Source organism: Cydia amplana, chromosome 4, assembly GCF_948474715.1.
Source record: "Cydia amplana chromosome 4, ilCydAmpl1.1, whole genome shotgun sequence".
Taxonomy (NCBI): Eukaryota; Metazoa; Arthropoda; class Insecta; order Lepidoptera; family Tortricidae; genus Cydia; species Cydia amplana.
The window spans coordinates 9006404-9029854 of NC_086072.1; the positions used below are offsets into that span (position 1 = coordinate 9006404).

At 35.8% G+C, this 23451-nt stretch overlaps 1 protein-coding gene across 1 annotated transcript in view; it reads right to left on the bottom strand.

Moving 5' to 3' along the window:
• LOC134663174 (uncharacterized) overlaps positions 1-23037 on the bottom strand; it is a 41671-nt gene extending 18634 nt beyond the window's left edge. The window contains exon 1 of the mRNA XM_063519537.1: positions 22759-23037. The gene's annotated coding sequence lies outside the window, so the exon portion shown is untranslated. The remainder of the gene's footprint in view (positions 1-22758) is intronic.
• Positions 23038-23451: the final 414 nt, after the last annotated feature.

Below are 23451 nucleotides of genomic sequence, written 5' to 3' on the forward strand. Positions count from 1 at the left end.
GGGAAGTAAACTTAACACCTAATCTCCTCGTTGCGTTAACAATCAACAATTAGCAGTTACGGATGGTAAATGTCGTTTTGTAACGCGTTGTATAAGCAATGCAAGCAATTAAGTTACTTGCGGTTCGTGGTACGAGTAGACATGTGATGTGACCGTCGTCTTGTACATGTAGCTCAGATCAATTATACTATAGATGGCGCATATAAGACAACTCACAAGCACTAACGTGTCTTCATTCTCCCAAACGAATTTAATATGACATCGTAAATGCCAGTTTAAAATGGTTTCTCACTCGTGTATATAACTTACAAATATTAACAAAATAATTATGGGGATAAGGAGAAAAAACAAGCAATAAAGAGTAGAAGTAATTAAAGGCGCCTCGGAGCTTAATCACTTAGCGCCACTTGCACCATCTCACTAACAATTTAAACCTGGAGTTATTTACCATGGTTACCAGTTCAATTTGACACTGGGTTAACAGTTTGATGTACCTCTTACCTCGGGTTAGTGGGATGGTGTAAGTGGCCCTTAAACTATAATTAAGTATTCTTGCAAATAAATGATATTGATTGATTGATTAAAATATTATTCTTCGTTTAGGTACATGATGGTTGGAAACGTCAAACATATATGTGCCTACACAATACATTCCTGAAATGTTGCCCCATCAGCATGTCTCGTATGTTTACCATCTAAATGCAACAATATTCGTTTATTTTAATACACATTTCACTGGAAATCTAATATTAATAGCTAGCATTTTATAGTTTTTTCATTTATTCATATTCTTAAATACTGTCGGACAATAATTAAACTTAAACCCTTCATAATGCATTGTCAGAGGGAGTAAGTCTGTGACGTTTAGTTATATCCCGTGCTATAGTTAGGGCACGTTTGACGGCCATTGACATCGGCCCAGACAGGTGCGCGCGCGCCGCTAATAGCGACTAGTACTTATGTACCTAATGATAGGGCCAAGATGCCTATGTTGCCAGTACCGTCTTTACCATAAGGGCACACGGGACCCGTGCCCATCCTCAGGGGGCCCCCAAAGACAAACAGTAACAGTATATTTGATTACCCATAATAAATATAAGGTCATAGTAGAATTTTTTTAATTTAATTAGCTTTCTTTACTTTCCCAAAGGGCCCCAAATTCTTGTGTGCCCAGGGGCCCCAGCATAGTTTAAGACGGCCCTGTATGTTGCTCTTAGCGAACATCTCAAATGTACACGTTTTTATATATGAATCATATGGAATGCCTGTAAGATACACAGGCATCCCATATGATTCGTAAACATACAAATACATGTAACACGCCACTGTATCTTTCATGCATATTATATTATGGTCTTGTTCTAAACTTCTAAAGGCTTTTAAAGGCTAGAACTTATAGTTACTTATTACGAATTAGCTATGTATATGGACATTACTTATTGCGTTTCCCGTTAGGGCTATTTAGGACCAAGTAAAATTATGTGATTCGCACACTGACTTAATATAAAAGAAATAGACACACAAAGCAGAACAAAAACGTCAACAAATGTGGATCCCAATGACGTTTCGCACCATTTGCATTGATGATAAAAACGCTTACGTAAATTTTGAGTCAAGATAAATGTTTCGTACAGAAAAGAGCTTAATGTCGTTAGCATTAAGTGTCAAATTTGCATACATAAGTACCAACACTGTTAAAAAATTTAGTCCGATGGCACTAAACGTAACGTATTTACGTCAAGCAACGTCAAACGAGAATAATGAACGAATGGAGTCACTTTGGTACACTTTAATAGGTATGTACAGAAAAACCAATTGAAGTAATAAATAAAACAAATTTAATTTAATCGGGAGTTCAAATAAAATTAATTCGTGGTTCAAATTCAAACAAATTAAATTTTTAATAAGTATATACGTCTTTAAATACTAATTTCCTTGAAATAAATTCAACTTATTAAATAAAATAACTGTGTATTTTAGATCTACATTTACTCATCGCACGGGTGCACGGGGACATTTAGGTGCTGATTGGATTTTTTTTATAAAGTCCATACTTTATAAAAAAAATCGGGTTATTCCCACTAGTTACCACCAAGTTGATATCAGTGGCAACTACTAGGAATTTTTTTCCCACCTTTTACCACTGGTAACTACTGGGAAAAATAATTCCCACTAGTTACCACCAAAGCGAGTTGGTGGAAATAACCCAAAAAAATCCTGTGGTTGTCACTGTGTTCAGACAGGTTTAGCATTTACAGTTAGTCGATATAAGCCCTTATTGGTTGTCGGAAACAGGGAAATGGGCCGATCACACAAGTGCCGTTTTGCTTTGTTTAAAACTGCATCACCCCTATCTCTTGCTATAATTAAATAGCAGTCCACTTTGCACGTCGCATAGGTTTTCTTGGAAATCTTGAATTTAAACATAATATTATTCCTTATGTTATGAATTCCATATAAAAATATAAAAAAATATTGACCTCACATCGACTCATTAGCTTTTTGTTCCTTGACATCCCTTCTTTGGTACTAACAAATTAATTTATTCAAAACCATAAAATTACCACCAGATTACATAAATTATGTAATGCTATCCAAATAACTAACCGAAAGAAATACATTCCATCATTTTTCCTTGTTTTATCATTGTTATTTTTACAATATTTTAACGGCACATTTCGTAATTGTTGACAACTTCACATTTGAGCGTTTCAAACAAGACTAAACGAAAAAGTAACGCGTGATCTGTTTCAACGTTACTTTTGTGGGGCCATTTTTTGCGGCTGATTGGGTATCCAGTTCTTTATTCTATATCAATGGATTCGCAGCTTTTGCCAGAACTGAAAACGCACGGCACTAAATGGCCGCACAGAGTAACATAAATGTGGTATTTCTAAAACATTATAGTGCGTTGTTAAATAATATTTCATTAAGTTTAAAAACCGCGGTGTAGGAACAATTTAATGAAAAATGGTAGAACTCATCGCGGCGAGCATGATTCGAACTTAAGGTGCCATAGGTTCAAGAGCGGGGTTTTTGAAAAAAACGTACCGCTGTTTTAGATCACAAAAGGGTTGTTAAAAAATTAATTAGCAATTTTGAGCATTTTGTTTAGTGACTTCATTAATTGAAATCTTGTTTTTGACTTTAGCTTGATAGAAAAAAAAATCACGAACATAGGTCTGAAACGCACTTAAAAATGTGTTACAATCTATGCACAAAAGCTATATATACCTACCTATGCAAATTGCTTCTAAAAATATACCATGTTGTTTGGTAAAAACAAGGAAGGATAATTCTAAAAGTAATGTTTTTGCGGATGAGTGTTCCGTATTGAGTTCCGGTTAGCTCGGCCAATGATTGAATTTCATATCAAAATATTCACGGTATTTCCTGTTAAGCTTTGCCGAAATCCGTTTTTGTTTGATCTGATTCTTTTAAAACTTTCATTGAGTTAAAGAGAGTTGATTATAACGTAACATTGAGAAAGTGATGTAATTAATTCAACCGATACATGCACGATAAGATTAAAAAGATAAGGTGCACACTTACCTGGTTTGTTTATAAAATCATTCATTGGAATAGAGCCTACAGTTAAAATATCGTTGAAAGAATTTAATTTACAATATTTACATACATATGAGTACTATAATATGTTGTTGGTAGTTTTTAACTTTATGTTCAAGTCACGATTGATGTTAAGTATAAATAACCTAGACATAAATACGATGTGTCGTACTAAACGCGAAGCGTTCGGATGACTCAACTCACATCATGCTAGAGCACTGGACTGGAAGCCTATTCAGATTTTGAAAATACGATACCAATTTTATTTCTTCCACCATCAATATGTTTATGAGAGCGAGTAGGACGTATTGCGATTGAAATGAAATACGTATAATATTTATCTTATTCTGAATTTACCACCTGCACATGGGATGCGGCATGGACGCAACTGCAAATAATTTATCAGATTATACGTCAAGTGCAGCTTCGTTCGATGTAAAAGATACGAGCTCTTACAGGAAACATAACTTCAATATAAAATAATATCATTGCGCTACTGTAATCATAATACTAAGTCTAGGTTTTATGTTTATTTCTAATTGAATTCCTAAACCAATCTTGATTTAATTCGCAAGCGAGGAATAAACTTGAATAAATTGTAGATTACACGCATTATAGGGAACAAAATTATGTAGGTATTAACGACAAGAGTGGTACATTAAATGCAGAGCAAAGCGAGAATTCTGAGCTGGGGAGGCGTTGTCAAATATAAAAATAATCAAGCGAGGTAAACTACAGGTATTTATGTATATGTATGCTTGTGTTAAGGTATTTATTTATGAGCTATTAATTAGTTGCCTGAAATAAACATTTTCATTTCATTTCATAAAATGTCTCACTTTAATCTCCGATTTCAGGGAAATAATAATAAAATAAAAGGCAGGATTGAAAAATTTTAGGAACATTTTTAGGTGCTACTAAAATTACGAAGTGTTTTGTTGACGTTTAATATTAGGCGAACGTTGACTAACAGGGAATACAAAAGCTGGGAATAAAGGCTCGCTTATTAATTCTTTTTTTTCTTTGCATACATCAGAGTTTTTGGTGTGGGAATGATTTCGTGTATTTATAACTTTGTTTATGGTCATTATTTTACAATAATTATAAAATCATTACCAGACTATTATGAATTAAAAATAGGTAGTAAGCTCCAAATGTGCTTAGAAATGTTAAATTAGCATCGGTTTTTACAGTTTTTACCTATTTTTTTGGCTAGTGTAAAACATTTCCGCACCGAAAACTCCGATGTATGGTTCTTTGGTAACCAACACGGCGCTGACAGTGATTATTATTTTATGTGTTCAATAACAGCTCAGTTATAAATTATTTCTATAATAATTCAACCAACGTCTATGGATCGGAAATATAAAAATTCCATCACGTAGAGAATGTTTATCGCCATCCATCGCAGGACAATAGGACGGCGTTGAAAGAGTGCCTAATGGTTCTATGGGAGGTAGTCTACTACCTCCCATAGACTTCGCATTACAAACTATGCTCGGACTTGTGATCGTCGGACATGGCTAGTTTAGGTACTTGTGAAGTTGCATATCGCACCACTCAGTTGCATCACACGTACCTAATTTTACTATGTACAACATTTAAAGTTTATCCCTGTAACATCAATTTTGTTTTTAAGAATTTTTAAATTTACGGATTCTCGGACCATAACTAGTCAAAAGTGGCCCGGTCACGTTAATCTTTCGTATGTTGCTGTCAAAAATGTATAGCGATCATGACAAATACATGTGTTGAATATAGAGGTGCACTGCCTAAGAATACTAAAGGTTGATAATTATACAAAATTAGAATGAAAGCGACTACTTATACGTAGTTAGCGCAAGTCGTTTGTATAAAGTACATGACCCATTTAATAGTAAGTGATCTGTGTCCTAATGGCAATGTCAGCCTATAGGTACTCGCCGTCACCGTGACATGCTAATAGAGAGATTCCTAGTGGCTGTTGAGCTTTTACGGGCAATAAATAACTAAATACATTATTTACATACTGATGTAATAGTTCTTAATGTTAAACAACTTTCTTGAATCTGTTAATAGTACCTAATGATATGCGTAAGTGAATTATACTATGTACTTACGTGGCTATGAATATGCGTATAATTTTTTACTCTGAAGTGAATAAATACTATACCTATAAGGGTTATGGTTTGTAATAACATTATTTATCAGATTCTGATCTTAGTGTAGGTAGATACAAAATAATGGAAAAATTATACTAACGTGTAGTTATGTTCTCTATAAAACCTAAACATACATTACCTACTAGAAATGATACGCCATCGAGCTGATTTTTATAGGTTTACTTCTAGCAGTAAAGTTCTTATTGAAAACATGATAAAGTATTAATATCTATATATGTAGGTTCTATAAGTATTTTGTCTAGAATTGCGTGTGTATCGTATGACTTTCTCAATTTTAAGACTTAATTTTAGTTCTTAATCATTGACTTGAAAGTTTTTTTTAGCTACGGGCTCGTAAAAATGAAGTCGAGTTCTCTTTAGACTCATAAGATTCGAGTTCTTACATATACCAACTTTACAACATCTACATAGAGCATAAATGTTCACCTACGTACCTAATAAGTATTAAAAATTTATAGCATCTCTTGCGTCTAATAAATTTGTATACTTCATCCTAACTTTCATAAACATTGCATTATGTTTCCTAACTACATATGTATTAAAAGGCGGCATCGTCAAACAGCGGTCTTGACATCACTACGAGTCGGGAATAGAGCAACACTATGACGTCTGTCATCTAGAGATCGGTTTTTGCGCGTGATGAGCGTCGCGTATTACCTAAGTCCAAAACTCTGATTATTATTGTGATTCCCTAATAAATATTGTTCAAAATGGTGCTCTGGTGTTTTTACCCTTACAGCTTCAGAAGTGCGATAGTGATTCCTCGCCTACTACGATATAATTTGTCGAAATTGACATTACGAAATTTACCGCGCGTAGTCCTTCCTTGTTTCATTGTTCTGATCGTTAATCTGATTGTAATGAGTAAATGCACCAACACCACTCATCAGTTAGGGACTTAAATATACAAAGTCCAAGATTGGTGTCAAAATCATACCTACAAGAATAACCTAAAAACTAACCTGTGCCGGCTATTGGCTGTTGGCGTATCGAGCCTTGCCGTGTGTTTTGTGTTTGCTTTCAGATACCTATTTCAGTTTATGTACATCAATGATCATGACTGTCAAAAATAATACATATTGACAGTGTAATAAGGCTGCTGGCATGTATGTATATTACAATATTCACAGCAGAAGATCACAAGACATAAGCTGACAGATACCATTAGGTACTCTTGAATTTTGATATTGGTATGAATAAAATAAATCCTTGGGATTTGAGAGTAACTCAGGTAAAAGTTAACTCAGGTAAGAAGTCTGTGTTGATCCAACACCTAACAATGCTCCGGGGCCATAGTGGTAAATATTCACTGCCTCACTTATATGTTGTGTTATTTTTGTAATCTATGTGCTTTCAGATACATAACATAATGTGATTAAGTATGTCTACATGACATATTAACAAAATGCTATGAACATTTTCTAAAGTTTGTGTCGTGGTGAGATTTGCATTCAAGTAAAAAGCATATAAAACAAGTTTGGTAATGTAAATTTAGCCTTGATTGATGCTATATGTATGGTGGTATTATGCTTTCATGATTAACAATGAGTGCTATTTAATACTTTATCCTTTCAGTCAAATTAAAATAGATTACAAGTTTTCAAAAACACTGGAATATTGGTTACAACAACAATAAGGAGAAATTACTTGTTGTTTCATATGTGTGTGTGTATGATATTACACATGCTTATTGCAACTGACATAATGCTTTGTTGGTGTGTTTTTGGTTTGTGTAATTTCCAGATATTTGACAGCAATGATTCTTGAATTGAACGACCATACCGTCATTGAAGACACTAGAGTGGCTATCGGGTCAGGCCTCTGTAATGAACCCGGATGGACATGGCTAATATTTCAAAATTAGTTGGTTATGGATGCCAGGTATAATATGTCCTAGTGTTCAACTAATTCATTATATGGAGAAAATATGTTGATAAGTGACTAATCTCCGATGTCATGGAAAATGAGGTATTTATTTAGAAATAAAATGTTTGTTCATGTTGTACATATATACTAACGGTCAGTACGTGTTACATTGACTGTGTGTGGTTAGTAAAATGCGCTTTGTGAATAAGCGAAAGGTGACATTTATTTCAAGCTGGTTAGTAGTGTCTGCGACAAATGTAGTCACTCCATGTTTCCGGAGCCTCCTCGGACTGAATATTTTAAAAGACAGTTCATATAACATATAACCTCCTGCATCTTTGCAATTAACATTAAGCTGCAGACATACAGATAAATAAGGCAGTAAATCATGTGAGATGTTGAGAAAATTTCTGTCTGTACATATTATTGATTGGTTCTATGTATGAAAAATCTTATGAATGTTTATACAAATTAATTGCATACAGCTTATAGTATGTTGTGGTTGTTGTTTTGTTCATTGGGATGTTGGTTTAAGTTTGCATTGCAAATATTTTTCACAAAATGTCATGTTATAAAATGAACCAAAGACATATATTTAAACAGACTTACCAAACTAATGAAAGTTATTGGCATGACATTGTCAAGTGATGGGGGTATTGACAATGATAATCATTTGTGTTCTAACAGTATGTTTCAGATGCATTTCCTTATAACAAAACTTTATTGCTGGTGAAGTTTTGACCATAATTTTATAATACTTGCACCGATGAAGTATGATTACAGGAGTTTCCAAGGTTTAATCTTGTCAAAGAGATGGACATATTGAACAAGATATTTATTAAGCTGAGTATGACACTGGTAAAGCAGGTTGTTGCTAATGGTAAGCGAGGTGAATACTTTCAGGAGTCAATATGAATATTGACGGTCTATATGATATACATGTCTTTACATACAAGTGCTACTGGACTCTAAACGTACCGGTCAGTTAAGTGTTAAATGGATGAATATTAAACGAAGGTAAATAGCTTGGTTAAAGCTTTCCAAATAACTATTTTAACCCATTCACTGCTAATGAACATTGACTGAAGAATATCATGTCATGAGCTACTGTTTGAAGTTATTGACGGTCTTCGTCTGAACTTGTAGTGTGTTATGGTACTGTTTGCTTATAAAACAGTACACTTTTATTACTTCTGGGTTTCATAAATCAGAAGTTATAAATAATAACCACAAATTTTGTGGGTTCACTAAGTATGTATTTCATTGTTTTGAAAAATGCTTAAATTGTGGTTTATTATGTTATGAACTCATTTACCTTACAATGTGTGCTTGCATGGCATTTAACAAAATTATTTAGTTTTGTGCAGGTATAAGTTAACCTGGATGATGATGTGTTGAGTTATCTACACATAAAATGCACATGCACAGCTGGAGAAAATCAACCATGTGTGTCTTGGGATTGGAAGCTTTATGGTTTAAGCATATGTGCCATGATTTGACTGATTGATCATTATCAATATAGACTTCATGATGGTTGAAAAATACAATTTGTGAAACCTCGATAAGGCGAACCTGGGTAAGAGAGGAACCTCGATAACATGAACTTCTGTTCAGGCTCTACTGTAGTTCAATGGTGGTATAGTAAGAGTGTTGCCTTTATTTAGGGGCACGGAAGAGGCAAGCCAAGTTGCACATGATGATTTACAATTGGTTGCATAGTAGCATCTGCTTATTATTTTATATTTTCCATGTTAAGGGAAAATGCCGTTATTTCAGGTACCGTTTTCAGATTAAGAACTGACTACGAGTATATTCTCAGATTAGGAACTGAGATATAATTTTATTAGACTGAGTGATTATTTTATTTATATTACTTACTCTCGAGTTTGGAATCGAGTTGTGATTTTGTTTAATCCCAGATTTAGAACTGGGTTACTGTTGTCATACTTATGTGTTTTGTTAACAGGTTTGCCGACTAAAATAAACACATTGTGCTTGATTAATTTTATTAGACACTCGGATTGAGAACTGAGTGATTATTTCATTTATATTACTCTCGAGTTTGGAATCGAGTTGTGATTTTGTTTTATCCCAGATTTAGAACTGGGTTACTGTTGTCATACTTATGTGTTTTGTTAACAGGTTTGCCGACTAAAATAAACACATTGTGCTTGATTAATTTTATTAGACACTCGGATTGAGAACTGAGTGATTATTTCATTTATATTACTTACTCTCGAGTTTGGAATCGAGTTGTGATTTTGTTTTATCCCAGATTTAGAACTGGGTTACTGTTGTCATACTTATGTGTTTTGTTAACAGGTTTGCCGACTAAAATAAACACATTGTGCTTGATTAATTTTATTAGACACTCGGATTGAGAACTGAGTGATTATTTCATTTATATTACTTACTCTCGAGTTTGGAATCGAGTTGTGATTTTGTTTTATCCCAGATTTAGAACTGGGTTACTGTTGTCATACTTATGTGTTTTGTTAACAGGTTTGGCAACTAAAATAAACACGTTGTGCTTGATTAATTTTATTAGACACTCGGATTGAGAACTGAGTGATTATTTTATTTATATTACTTACTCTCGAGTTTGGAATCGAGTTGTAATTTTGTTTTATCCCAGATTTAGAACTGGGTTACTGTTGTCATACTTATGCGTTTTGTTAACAGGTTTGGCGACTAAAATAAACACATTGTGCTTGATTAATTTTATTAGACACTCGGATTGAGAACTGAGTGATTATTTTATTTATATTACTTACTCTCTTCAATGTCTGCTATAGAGCTTTAATTATTATGTGCTCTTTAAGAAGGGCTGTTACTTTAGTCTTGGCAAGGGATGCTATCCTTAATAGGCTACTTCCTGGCGCCGGTAATCGCAACAGAGGCTTTAAGGAGCGGCCTGTTGCTTGTCACTATCCTTGAGAGGGTGGTTGTTGCTGATATTTGCAGTGTAGGCTTTAAGAGGCGGACCATTGCATGTGATATAAGACTATCCTTAAGAGGATGGTTGTTTACTGGTATTTGCAGTGTAGGCTTTAAGAAGCGGACCATTGCATGTGATATAAGACTATCCTTAAGAGGATGGTTGTTTACTGGTATTTGCAGTGTAGGCTTTAAGAGGCGGACCATTGCATTCCTTAAGAGGATGGTTGTTTACTGGTATTTGCAGTGTAGGCTTTAAGAGGCGGACCATTGCATGTCATATAAGACTATCTTTAAGAGGATGGTTGTTACTGGTATTTGCTGCAATGCAGGCCTTAAAAGGCGGACCGTTGCATGTGAGCTTAGATTATCCTTAATAGGCTAATTTTGTTACTGGTATATCTGCAGTGCAGGCCTTAAACGGCGGACCATTGCATGTGATATAAGACTATCCTTAAGAGGATGGTTGTTTACTGGTATTTGCAGTGTAGGCTTTAAGAGGCGGACCATTGCATGTCATATAAGACTATCTTTAAGAGGATGGTTGTTACTGGTGTTTGCAGTGTAGGCCTTAAGAGGCGGACCATTGCATGTGATATAAGACTTTCCTTAAGAGGATGGTTGTTACTGGTATTTGCAGTGTAGGCCTTAAGAGGTGGACCATTGCATGTGATATAAGACTATCCTTAAGAGGATGGTTGTTACTGGTATTTGCTGCAATGCAGGCCTTAAAAGGCGGACCGTTGCATGTGAGCTTAGATTATCCTTAATAGGCTAATTTTGTTACTGGTATATCTGCAGTGCAGGCCTTAAGAGGCGGACCATTGCATGTGATACAAGACTATCTTTAACAGGCTAGTTTGTTCCTGGTATCTGCAGTGCAGGCTTTAAGAGGCGGACCATTGCATGTGATATGATATTATCCTTAAGAGGACCATTATTTCTACTACCGATGAATGTTTTATCTATATCGTATCGTACTATTTGTTGTTGACCTTGAGAGGTTGGCTTGAGACCTTGTTTACAAAAGGATATTTTAATGACCTTAAGACTGATGATCTCAAGGTTACCTTGAAAGGGTTGCTTGCACTTATACCTTCTAGGGATCGCTGGCGAAGTACCGGATCCAGTAGAGTTGGAGGGAGTGCCTGTTCGAAATACCCAGTTGGAGCGAGTGCGTGCACCGGGCTCCGTGACAACCTTATCGTGAAGGGCCGACTTCTACGGTCGTTGCGCCTACAAGGGCAGTGGTGTCCTAGCCTAGGCAGCTCCGCACATGCATGAGACGTGTCCCATGTTAGCCTCTCACGAGTTGTACGCATTTTTGTGCGTGCATGCGAGGGAGTCTTACATCCTACAACGGAGAAGCCAATTGTGAGTTTGTTCCAAGTCTTTGCTTTTAAAACGACACAAATAGTCATTGTTACGTTAAGCGGTCAGTATGAACGCACCGCTCAATGGAAGGTTTGGGTTAGCTGCATGGGTATACATGCTAGAAATTTATCAAAATCTAATAAATCCTTCAAAGTTATATGACGTTATTCACAAGAAAATAATTTATGTTAAATGGTGTTACAAAAAAAGGGGGTGGTTTATCTACCTGCCGCTAGATGTCACGCTCATCGCAATATTTTATTATTTTGCATAATTAATTAATTGGTATTTATATCCTCTTGGTGTCATATGCACGTGAATTAAGCCTTTTGTGTATTTCAAGCAAGTGCTGAGCAGACTTGCATATCCTAACACCTCTCATACCACGGATTATTTGGTACCTAGCCTGGTCATGTTTTCTTACATTTGGTTTAGTCGGCTTAAGCCCTTACTCCAATTCGACTGAAATAGAACTAAATATCTTGGTGTAAGTTGATAATAACGAAATAGACCGTTTCAACGGAACTCGAGTCGAATTACTCAAAAGGACCAAGGCTTGTATATCGGCTGAGCGTAAAAGGTGCTTGTTCAATTCGCAGAATATTGAACTGGTGGAGGCTACATCCACCTGGTGAAGACCCAGCTTGCTGCGACTGCGTTGGCTGTGGCAGACTTCAGTGGCTGCACTGATGACAGTGACCTGCGGGGCGCTGGTCGGGTCAGGCGATGGCCGAGCTAAAAGGCGGCATCGTCAAACAGCGGTCTTGACATCACTACGAGTCGGGAATAGAGCAACACTATGACGTCTGTCATCTAGAGATCGGTTTTTGCGCGTGATGAGCGTCGCGTATTACCTAAGTCCAAAACTCTGATTATTATTGTGATTCCCTAATAAATATTGTTCAAAATGGTGCTCTGGTGTTTTTACCCTTACAGTATAGATCTTTACATTTACGAGACTAGTTTTCTTAATAACTTTGGCTTTATATGACTCTTGTTTAGTACCTACAAAGGCTACAAACACAGTATAAGTAAATTAACTTAGAACATTTAGGAATACACGTTTGACGTTTAAACCACGCATGCTCATCTCTGCTAATCCAGGCTAGCTGTGGCCGTGTAGCGGGGTGTTGTTTGCATGCACTCCGCTGTAGGTATTTGATTTGTTTGAAAGTAGACTATTTTGCCGGTATTTTCTTTTTCATGAGTTGCCCAGAGTTATCAGATAATATCAAACAAATTTCACGGTGACTGGTGTGTGTTTGTTAGGCCAGGAGTCGAGCTAACTCTAACACAAACACCGTTTACGGTAAAAACGACAGAGGCCTGAGAGGCCGGCATTCGCCAGCAATTAAGTGCAGATGTTGACATTAGGCGGGACACGGCACGCCTCGTGACGCCATGCGCAGAGATTTACGCAATTTTAACATCTATGTTGTGATATTGCTGTCTACAGAAGCTACTTCTACCTTAAACGTAGGCCAAAGAGAAGCCCAAAATAGATTACGTAGTATTACGCAGCAAGGCTCCAGAAACCAAACCTATTTGATTCATTTATTTCGCTGTCAACGGTTATTTACCCTATACCCTATGTAATTCAATGTATTTTGAGTAGTAAAATTAAATGGGAAAAGGCACGGAAAAAGATGAGAAGAGTATTTTGAGTAGTAAAAAGTAGTTATATGTAATTTTTAATTAACTCGTAGTTTTATATCTAACTGGTACGGAACGTTTCCAATTAACTCAGAGCCGTGCTCTTTCTCTGTCACGTGATTTTTAACCTACTTATGGTTCTTGGAAAGTGGGAATGCTCTTTAGTTGATGTTTTATGAGATAACTGTAGCGGAAATGTGTCAGAAGTAATTGATGCGTATAAGAGAAATAGACGCGGAAATAGGTGCCTTGGTTATAACGAATGCATTAAGTAACACGTAGTATAAGAACTACACAGCAGTTGCTTGCTTATTTATTTATATATTTATTTATTTATATATAAGAATAAGAAGAATAATAATAATATTTATTAAAAGAAAAACCTTTTTAATAATACATAATGTCCAGTGGCCCCCACACTAGGCTATGCCTGTCACGTGGTGGCCGGAATCGAAATGGTGTCTCTCTCTCTCTCTCTCTCTCTCTCTCTCTGTGTGTGTGTGTGTGTGTGTGTGTGTGTGTGTGTGTGTGTGTGTGTGTGTGTGTGTGTGTGTGTGTGTGTGTGTGTGTGTGTGTGTGTGTGCGCGTGCGTGTAAGGCTACAAATATATATTCGGAAACGGCTCTAACGATTTCGATGAAATTTGCTATATGGGCATTTTCGGGGGCGAAAATATATAATTGCTATATATAATTTTCCATTTTATGTATATATTCTAACATAAGTTCTTCTCAATATTTTGCTTTGATAACATCTGTCCTGCAGTAAAATAAAGATAAAAATGTCTCTTAATCTTTCAGTCTACCCATGTAATAATATGCTAAAATAGTAATAAGGTACTAAACAGAGTAAAATACGTAAAAGCGATGCCAACATTCGCGCAACATTGTTGTGTATATGTTCACAAACATATGAACTTCTAAAATCTTTCACTATGAAATACAGAATATACAGGGTGTTACACGGCTATTCTGCGCCAGCTGATGTAGGTGAAGCATACAGAATGAGTAATTTTTTAGTCAATCTCAAGATTGTGCAAAAATGGCCGTTTCATATTTTTCAACTGATTATATCCGTGTTTCCATCGAGCTTCAATTATTTTCACGATTGAGTGGTTATTTCCCTTGCTGGAAATTGTTCAGTACAATTTATATATTTAATGTATTCAGCTGGGTTTGAAGTGCGTAGTATGGTTAGAAATATCTTGTTTAGAACATCCCGATACCGATTGGGATGTCCTTTAGGATCATAAGAAGTTATCTTACTGCTTCTCTGTGACGAGATCATTAGTATAGTGTTTCAGTCCTAAAAAGGCGCTCTGCCTACTTTCATTGTAATTTGTATACAGATTTAGTGGTAGATAAAGCAATTGAAATAAAGTAAGATAATCATAATATTATGCGGTATTTTCAAGGCTCTTGTTGTTTTGTAATTCTGATAATTTTATTCAGGTTTGTTATTTACATGTACCTTTTACTTTTTTAATGATTTTCTTAAGAATCATTAACACTTCCGATCCCGGTAAAATAACCCATCAGGCAGATCAAATTAAAATAAACCCCAAAACTTGGGTTATGTTAAAAATATATAAAAAAAAATTGGAAATTGCTTATTATATAATTACGGCATGTTGTGTTAATTAGTTTTATACCAAAAACATTATAATTTAATCACAAGATTGACATTATATAGTTTTTTTTTTTACAAATACCTACGTTCATAATACCTGCGGCACACAAAAACTACATTCGAGCATGAGCATGGTAAATATGAATTTAACGTAACTACTTCCTCTTAAAGTGCCTGTAAATTTGTTCCTTTCATAAAACACCTTCACACAAATGAATGTCCAAATTAAAAGTTAGGGTCTATTACTTATGTTTTACATGGGCAATTTGTTCTGGGTACAGTTAGCGCAACAATTTATATCCATGTGGGCGGGCGGCGCGCGCGCCGTGTATTAGTGGGCGAGCACCACTCAATGGAGATGCACAGGTACAGTCGGCAGAAAAAACCGACTCACAGGCCGATTCGAACCTACACTGACATTAGAATGATACCTGAATGATGTTATTTAGTTATCGTGCGTCTCGCTTGTGCCAATACATGTACAGACGTACGGACGTACCTTGAGGACCTTGAGGTCCGTTCGAATGGGCCTATAAGAACAAATTTATAGCAAGATGTAGGTATTAGGTCATTCATTATATTCTTATTTGACCGCTTTCGTTTTATTGTTTATGATTGTACCGTCCTACACGGGTACGTTTTACGGTACCCCACTAAACATTAATAAAAATTTAACAACTTTACAACATAATGCTTTTAAAAAATCGAACAATGGTACCCACAATTTCTACGCCGGATAGAAGCTGTTTGTAAACAATATGGTTCATTGTAAAAGATCTGATTGTCTGTAAGACAGATTAAACTAATTTCTTTGTTTGGTTTCGTGGTGTTATGTTTTAAACAAAATAACAAAAGACAGGCGAGATAAGTCTGATAATACAACATGCTTGTGAACATTCTAACTTCGTAGGTTATATCTCTCTTTGGATAGGTAGGTACTTTTTAGGGTTCTATACCAACTTTCTATGGGTTTTATTTTGGCCTTTAGGTAATAATATATAAGTATATCATTTGTCATGTTCAATTAGTAAATACGCATTAATGCCTCTTATATTTTTCGAATCTCTCTCGATGCTAATTAAAGCAGTAATAATTAACGGTGGAACGGAGGAATTCACCCGTGTGATAGGGACTGATTAGCTGATAAGGCGAGTTATACCGCCGGTGTCGGAAGTGAACGCTTTGCTTCTAGGCCACAAATCACACGCGTCAAGCTAAGAGACAGTAATGGCGGTAATAAAACAAACCCGACTCGCCTAACCGTCGCTGAGATTGTTTCCTGTCAGAAAATTTATAAAAAAAACCTTTTAAACCTGTATGAATTTCATAGGTCATAAATCGTCGTTTCATAAATCCCACAACAGTTTTCGGAGCCCTTGACTGAAAGGTTCAGTACTTATAGGAATAATGTGAAGTCCTTTCTTCCTTTGACTCTCGGTAATTGTACAATAAACACGACCCTCAGCAATGAGGAATTTAATACGACGCGATCGGAGAAACACAATAGGGTAGGTATGTCTAATAAACAACCTATACATAATTTCTACGGTTTTAACACACTGTCCATATCACTTTTTTGTATGTAGAAATAAATGTTCTGTGTTTTTGTAAGTACTTCCTTTATTTGTGTAAACACGTTTTAAAATTAACACTTGGAAGTGAAACTTGATTTTAACGAGAGTTAGGTGCCTAACTGTAATATTTTTATTTTTGGCTTGCCTTAAAATTTAAAACATGGCCTTAGGTTATTTTGATTATTTAAATTCATGTGTGATCTGTAGAATTCATCAATTAAGCGTTTTTAACGCATAACATTGGTCATGCTTCATGGTCACGGAATAGACATAACTTTTGTAAAAACTTAATATGCTGTGAACATAGATGTTCTCTGGCTAAAGCCTGGGGCGAACGACCTATTCATTGGCAATGTACCTACGCGATACCTACTAACACCAACATTTTATCAATTGAATCTATATTACCAACATAAATAATAATATAACGAATATAAGTTATTTTTCTATAGTTAGACTCAACAAATCCATTATTTTGCCTATTTTAAATTGTTAAGCATCACATGTTTATTCTATATTAGGATGTAAGGTGCATCGTTAAGTTATAACGTTTACAGAGGTGCTTAGGCATAGACCTATTATTGCTTAGGCAAATTTTTGAAATATTATAATCAAGGTACCTAGATAAAGAATTTAAGTGTGAACGTACCTTTTATTAATAATGGATTAGCTCCAAATTATACTACATAATATGTACATTACACGATTTTTTTCCTGAAAGTTTATAATTTTGCACCTCTGTACAACCCAGAATGATCTAAGTAATTTTTAATATTCACTTAAAATATTAGGTACATTAGGTAATAATGCAACTTGTGGTTACATTACGTACTAGCGGTGGTCAACAGAACCCAATGAGTCGAAACTCGATTAGTGATGAATTAATCTAGTTACCTCAGCGTTGCGTGATGCTTCAGTAGTTGTAATATCAAATCTAGCATAATTTGTACGTACTTAGTGAAATCAGGTTACTTAATCTCTGTAATAGATTAATAGCCGGCGCTGAAGGGCTCTAAATCGATCAATTTCCCAATCAGTGACTTTCTGCGCAATCTAATCGCGTTACAAAGTATGTACACCCTGTATTACCCTGTATTGTCAAGGAACTCTTAAGGGGCTATTCATAAATTACGTCATTTCAAATTTGGGGGGGGTCTGGACATCGGATGATGGTAGCAAGACGTAGGAGGAAACGGGGTCATTAGAAGCATCATTTTAGGGGGATCAAAAATCGTCCCAAATAGATTAGGTAATTTATGAACAGCCCCTAAATTAATTACAACAAAAATGACATATTTTATTATTGTCTGTAATGTCACTTCTAAAGTGAGCGTCAATAGTGGCGGATGAAACTATGCACCAAAAGTATTTGCAAAATAATTGCGTAGGGAGTAAATTGACTCACAATTAACTACAATCCAACGGAGGGCAAGGATTGAGCGACAAACCTGGCGCTCAATCGTCCTCTACTCTTGTGAATCAACCATAATACATATAATACTTATGTAGGTACTCGTAACATAACCGGCCTAACCGAAAATTAAAAGCGGCCAAGTGCGAGTCGGACTCGCCCATGAAGGGTTCCGTATTTAGGCGATTTATGACGTATTAAAAAAAAACTACTTACTAGATCTCGTTCAAACCAATTTTCGGTGGAAGTTTACATGGTAATGTACATCATATATTTTTTTTAGTTTTATCATTCTGTTATTTTAGAAGTTACGGGGGGGGGACACACATTTTACCACTTTGGAAGTGTCTCTCGCGCAAACTATTCAGTTTAGAAAAAAATGATATTAGAAACCTCAATATCATTTTTAAAGACCTATCCATAAATACCCCACACGTATGGGTTTGATGAAAAAAAAATTTTTGAGTTTTAATTCAAAGTATGGGGAACCCCAAAAATTTATTGTTTTTTTTCTATTTTTGTGTGAAAATCTTAATGCGGTTCACAGAATACATCTACTTACCAAGTTTCAACAGTATAGTTCTTATAGTTTCGGAGAAAAGTGACTGTGACATACGGACGGACAGACGGACAGACAGACAGACATGACGAATCTATAAGGGTTCCGTTTTTTGCCATTTGGCTACGGAACCCTAAAAAGCCGATTAATAGACTTGCATCTCGCCTCCGTGGAACCTGTCCGCTTCCGGAGTTACGCCAAACCAGTCCGACACCCACAATTTGTACTTATCTTTTTAATTTCATTTTAAGATATCTCCACGAATCGTCACTTATTGCGTAATAGCGGACTCAGGAAACGACTTTGACTTTTTAGTCTGAATCCATTTCAATAAATATATCATCAAAGGAGGCTCGGGGCCTAATATTATAAAATTAGCTTACATTACGAGTAGCAGGAAGTTCTTTCTAACGACTCGTTTGTAGGAAGTGATAATTTTGCGTAGGTAAGTTAATAACCTATTAAATGTAAACATCATCATGTTTGAAAAAAATGAAATGAATGAACTTAATACTAATCTTACAAGAACATACACAAACGCTTCAAGGATAAGCACTTTTCAACACCATATCTAACCAACATTTGCTATAGAAAAACTGGATCTTTGACCAACTGTGAAACCTTTTCAGATTTAGTAGATACCTACATCATTGGCATTATATTGATTTAAAAAGTAAAATTATTCTGAAACTGAAAACGTTCTATGGTGGATCGCAAACAGTATTATATTCTTTGATCACAAATCAGTTTGCTCGATTGTACACATCATGTCAGTATGAATGTCCATTTACTGATACGTCCTGTCCTACTACATCTTAATCTGTGGTAGGGTTTTATTTTTATCGATTGAGATGTTGTTAGATTGGTCGTCGTTGTGTGATTGATATATATATTATAGTTATACAAATATATTACGTAGATTTAAAATAATTAATGCTAATAGCAGCTGCAGCACATGTATGAATAGACAATATACAAACAATACAAACTGGCCAGCAATATCGTTTCTCCCTTGTGCCTTGCATCTGAATATTTACAAGAATAACGTCTACGTGCAAGGTATACCTAGCAATGCAAATTAGCTTGTGCGTGTGGACTACTGGTAGGCGTTAATGGCAAGTTATTAAATAATACAGCCTTATCTGTAGGTACCGATAATGTTATGTTAATAGCAAAATAAATAATTACGAATGAGCTGACCAGATATGTTAGTTACATAAATAAGTAGCTGTAATTGTTACGAAGAGTGAGTTTCTGTAATGAAACTAAAATGTATAGGTAGATACAGTTGAACGTTTGGAGCGCAAATGCGCTGTTATGTCATTGATGGTGTTGATAACCGCCTTACGTATAGTTTTTTAACATTTTATTGATTTTATAAGATGGTATCTTGCAACCTCTGTTATAGTCGCTATTCTCGTTTCTGTCATATAACTTGTTTTCCACACTAATGACTGCTTTAATTTGCATTATGTATAAGTATGACCTAACCTTATTTATTTCAAACAGCGTTGGCACAGTTAACCTGTGACACTACTAATATGCCATTTTCAAAACAAACAATGTCATAAACTTTTATTATTGGTCTATATATTGAGGGTTATTTGTACTCATCATTGAAAAACTTACATGCCAATGCGGTATTAAAACACTGAGGTAGTTTATGGACTTGTAACGGGTTTTTAAGAGTTTAATTTGTCCTGTGGCAAGAAAGTACTAAAGTAGCGTCGTTTTTGTCGTTAAGGCGCTGCGGCATGAACGCGGGAAGATGTCCCGACTCAGTTTAATTAAGCAGGCCGCGTTGATGAATTGTCCAGATTAATTCATGGGCCGAGGATCGCGCCGCATTCAGGTCACATATGCGTGTGCGCTGCAGACTTATTCCCATAACTTACCTAACATTTTACTTACGTTATCCACCTTAAATGTGATCACGAGATTTGTAAATATAACTTACAAAGTCTGGAGTTTTACTTATAATGGTTTGTCGGAGGCAAGTACTCGTTAAACGATCAGAATAACCGTGTGCGAACTGATCGGGCTCCCCTCAATGAGCTCCTATCTTAACATCGTAATGTGCGGATAACTCGAACATAGTAAGTATTGCGTTCCATAAATGTATAAGTAATGGAAATGTCGGATACAGTAATTAAACGCGCATAGATAAGGGAAGCCTAACAAATTCGTAATCTGAATGAGTTTAGGAAATTTCAACTTCCTGCAGGATTTCCTACGGTCGTAAATGATTTGGTAGAGCGACAGCGATTGCATGTATGTAAATTATAATAATACACATATTAAGTAAACTAGTTATTTTATAAATACACACTTAATTGTTGTTTTTAATCGATGAGTTTGTTAATGAAAATAAAATCTACATGATTCTGTAACGGGAGCGCATCCATCATTTGCATTTTCTTGATGCGGACGCATCTATGATGCTATGGTTAAGTAAAAAACCCGCACATTGAGTGCACTCGCGGCTTTCTACGATAATCACTGGCATTACCGTGTTTATCATGGAAGCAGTAGCTATAGCGCACGGTCGTTAGGGCTCCTCCTAAAGTGCACAGTAATCACTGATGCGCTCACGATATCGTTTACTTACAAGTAGCTCATTATGCACGTGTAGTATTTTCTCCAACTTATTGTTTAGTATTTATTATTACAGGAAATTAAACTTTGTTGTAATACTAACGGCCCGATTCGGCACCTATTAGGTACATATTTTTTAGACATCGCCAAGATGCGATAACGATATGTTTGAGATCTAACCTGTCAAATTTGACATTTCCGCGATTCTGAAGATACTCTTGAACGATTTCCATAAGATATTACTTAGAGATCTAATTCACATCTAATAGATATCTAACACGATCTATCGTAAAAGTGACATTGGTTGCCCGAATTGCGCTGCAAAAGAGAACTAGTTGAAATCTAAACTATAACGTATCTAGAATGGATCTAGTACGTGTCGTCTCTTGTGAATATCTTGAAGTTCGAATACGGCAGTTACATAAATAAACTAGAGCGAAATGTTTAGGGAAACGAAACAAGGCAGAATTTTGTCGATGTAACAATGCTTCATAATTCCGTCTCAATACATAATTAAGACTTATGAAAAGTTGTGAACAGTTTAGTTTTAATACAATTTCTCGCCAGTCCTCGGGCTTTAAATATTTACTTCTCTTTTATCTTTTTTTTTTCATTTGGAACCTATCGTCGATGAAGTGGACCTACGGGATGTTGCATAAAATATAGTGTATTAGGTATTAAAATTTTCTAGCTCCCGACCGGGCTCGGTACGTAATCAAGACTCAATATAGGTAGTAACGACTTTTATACGAGCTCTATTATTGTATGGTAAATATTATTGTGCACTTGTGCGTAAACTGTAACTTTTTGTTATTGAATAAGTACTCTGTCGGTAATATAGCTTAGTAAAGTTAATTTACGAATAAAAGTACAGTTCAACTTATTTTTGTTTATTCAAATGGCCAGAGATGTTCTCGTGTTCCGGCAACTCTTTGACGCTCGAACGAGCGCGAGAGTAAAAATACACGCGCCTTTTGACGCTCTATCGACTTGGAATATGTCTGTTTTACACTCCGTCAAAGTTAAAATCTGTTTTGCCTTACTCGTGATCTATTATTAGACGTAACGGCTAAGTGCGACGGTTATTTATACAAAGCGGGGCACATGTTTTTTAATTCAATATGTTTAACTCCGAGTATTTAGCATAAACATCATTATAATGTTAGAAATTGTTATATGACCTAGGTCCTTAATTAAAGTTAAATACCTACATTAATAAGATCCTTTCAGTAGTATGTTTGTTGTAAACATATGCTTTGTTTAAGGCATTTACAAATAAAAACGATCGTTCTGGTAAAGTTCAGGGTAAAGTCGGGTTGATATCGGCCTGCCTATATTTTTCGAAAGTAAATTCATATATATAATCAAGGAAACTCCCAATTAAAAATGACATTTAAGCAGATACACGTTAAAAACGTAAACATAACTTACATACGAGCTTTAAAATAGTCAAATGTCAGCTGTCAAAAATTCGTCCCGTATTCCAAGGCACCCAATTGACAATCACATGTTTCACAACAACACTGTATCACTGGAGTCACAGTCACGTTATCAAGCGTTCGCGGATCGATCCCGAGCGGCGGCTGAATGTTTTGATAAGAGGTTTGGGAGGAGGCGCGAGAGGAGCGGAGGCCACGGTGCGCGCGACGCGACTGCGGGCTGCGGCCGCCGCAGCGCCGCGCGAGACCGTCGACTCCCGTGATAACACTGCATACCGAGATACATGCATACATAGATAAATGCATCTCATTCATTTCATTAGTTACTAGGCTGTTGCCGAAATTGTTGTGATAAGAATCTTGAGCTTTACTTAGCTGGTAAGCCCCAAACAGGTGCATACTTTTTTGATCACTGACATTTTTATAAACGCATTTATGTTGTTAGGAAACTTTTCAAACAATAGTGTAGGTACCCTGAAGAAAACTATAGCTCTTAAGTTTTTAATTAAAGAGTTAAATGAACTGGAACATGTTAAGTGGCGCTAGCTCTGATAGATGTGGTCAATTAATGCGGTTGATCAAGTTGATGTGTCTTCAAAACCCAATCGACATATTTAATTAAACTCATCGTCGATATGTTATCTGGCCTGTGGTATGCCGTTGGGACTTATAAATAGATAAAAGT